Source organism: Gekko japonicus, unplaced genomic scaffold (assembly GCF_001447785.1).
Source record: "Gekko japonicus isolate JY-2015 unplaced genomic scaffold, Gekko_japonicus_V1.1 scaffold210, whole genome shotgun sequence".
Classification (NCBI taxonomy): domain Eukaryota; kingdom Metazoa; phylum Chordata; class Lepidosauria; order Squamata; family Gekkonidae; genus Gekko; species Gekko japonicus.
The window spans coordinates 1,133,324-1,135,451 of NW_015168658.1; the positions used below are offsets into that span (position 1 = coordinate 1,133,324).

Consider the following 2,128-nt stretch of genomic DNA (forward strand, 5'->3'; position numbering starts at 1 on the left):
CCCAAAACAACTCGTGAAAGCCCTGGGTCGCTCAGGAAGCAGGAAAAACCGCTCGCTGGGCTCCGTCGGTCGCAGATCCCTTTTCTGGAAAGCGCGAGAGCCGGAACAGCAGCTTCTTTCTATAGAAATCTCTTTTTTAAAAAAAGAAAAAGAAAAAAAAAATAACAGATCCCTTTTCAATGCACGGCCTTGCATTTATTTCAGAAACCGGGGCGTTTGTGCAAAAAGAAAAGCAGCCCGGGGCGAAAGAGAGCAACGTCTTCTTCTCCTGCTCGAGTCAGCCCGAGGATTGCTGTTCTCCCACCCCACCCCCGCTCCCTTCCTCCTCCTCCTCCTCCTATCCTTCTTCTTTTTTTTAATGAGAACCTTAAAAAAAAAAAAAAGATTGTTTGTTTGCCGCCAGGCAGAGCCCCCCCTCCCCTTTCTCCTGACCTTAAGAAAACAATCGAAGCAAAAACACCCAACATCTCTCCCCCAGTCGCAATGCCCCCCCCCGCTCTACTTTGCAAATCCGTCTGTCTGCTGCTGCTGCTGCTGCAAAAAATAAATACATTAAAAGGGAGACTTTGCAAAAGGGGGTGGAAGGAGGGGGGGGCTGTTTAAACCGGGGTGGGGTGGGGGGGGTGAGCGAGAGAGAAGCGGACTGGCTCCGGGTCCCGCTTATGTCGCCCAAAGCCGAGTTCTCAGAACCCCGAAAGGGCCGGGCGAGAGAACGCTGCAGCGACACCGTATCCAGGCCGAGCCTGACGTCACAGTAGGCCAGGCGGCCCACGTGACTCCGGGCGGGCGGAACGTTCCACCGGCGGCGGGGGAGCTCCGGGGGGGCGCCGCGCGCTTTCGGCTCCCCCGCCGGGGGTCCCGGGGTCCGGGCCGGGATCCCGGGGTGGGGTCGGGCGCGGGTTCCCGGCCGGCCTCCCCCTGCGGGGTCTCGGGGCCCTTGCGCGGCTCCGGCTTGGAGGGGCGTCCCCCCGTCCCCCCCCGGGCGGCGTGCGATGGTCGCTCCGGCCGCTCAAATTCCGAGAATTGAGCGGTGTTGATTCTTAGAACTGGGGTTCTTAGAAGTGGTGATGCAAGGAGTTTCTAGGAAAGCGCGGAGACCAGGTGATTCGCTCGCTCGCTCGCTCCCCTTTGCGCGCTCGCTCCCCTTTGCACAGCGGCTGGTGGTGCTGGTGGCCGGCCGGCCAGGCTCGGCTCCCGCTCCCGCTCGGGCGGCCCGGGGTGCCTAGTCCTCTTTGTGGCTCTCGGGGGCTTGCTCGGGGCTCCTTCTCTCCCACCCCCACCCCCGCGCCGGGTTCTCCCCGCTGTCACGCACCGGCCTCTGGATTCGAATCCTGCGCTCTTGGTTTAATATTTTTTATTCCTTTTTCAAGGGCTCGTTCCTTCCCCCTCCCCTCCCCTCCCTTCCCTTTCCTTCCTCCCTCCCCGGGTCTGTTTCGGAGGCTGCTCCCCTTTGGCTCCGGCGCCTGTTGACTTCTCCCCTCGCCGCCCTGGCAGGTGGCGGAGGAGGCCGGCGAGAGAGAGAGAGAGACACGGGTGGGGGAGGCTGGGGAGGAGAAGAGGCGGCGGCGGCGGCCGGGGCTTCTCGGTGGCGGCTCCTTCCGCGGCTCCTGCCCGGCGCCGGGGCTTCCCTGCGGGCTCCTGCCTCCGCCTCCGCCCGGCCGGGATGACTTTGCAGCGGCGCTCGCTCGCTCCGGCTTCCCCGCTGCCCGTCTCTCCTCCAGCCGGCGGTGGAGGCCGGCAGCGGGACGGCCGGAGCCGAGAGGCCGCCGGACGCTCGCCTTTTCTCCCCCTTTGCCCCGTGTTGTGTCCGCTGACCCGCTCCACTCCACCCCGTGTCTCTCTGTCCCCTGCCTGTACGTGCGAACGGTCCCGACGCGTGTCGGCCGGGTCGGTGTCAGTCCCGAGAGGCGGCTTCCGACGTGCCCTCCTGGCGGGGCTGCCCGGGCACCTGCCGTGTTCCGGGAAGAATGCGTTCCGGATCGGGCCCGCGGCGGGACGCTCCGGCCTGGCTCTGGGCTGCCGGGGCTCTCGCGTGTGCGTGCGGACGGGGAGACCCCCCGGGGGAGGGGGCCGGGCGCGGGCGGCGCATGACGGTGCAGAAACGGCCGGGCGATGGCGGGGCTGGGGG

At 65.6% G+C, this 2,128-nt stretch overlaps 1 protein-coding gene across 2 annotated transcripts in view; it reads left to right on the forward strand.

The window, feature by feature from the left end:
- The first annotated feature begins 1,054 nt into the window (after positions 1-1,054).
- The window catches only part of BCL6 (B-cell CLL/lymphoma 6), a 49,998-nt gene continuing 48,924 nt past the window's right edge, over positions 1,055-2,128 (forward strand). For both annotated transcript variants that reach the window (XM_015415233.1, XM_015415236.1), the window contains exon 1: positions 1,055-1,101. The gene's annotated coding sequence lies outside the window, so the exon portion shown is untranslated. The remainder of the gene's footprint in view (positions 1,102-2,128) is intronic.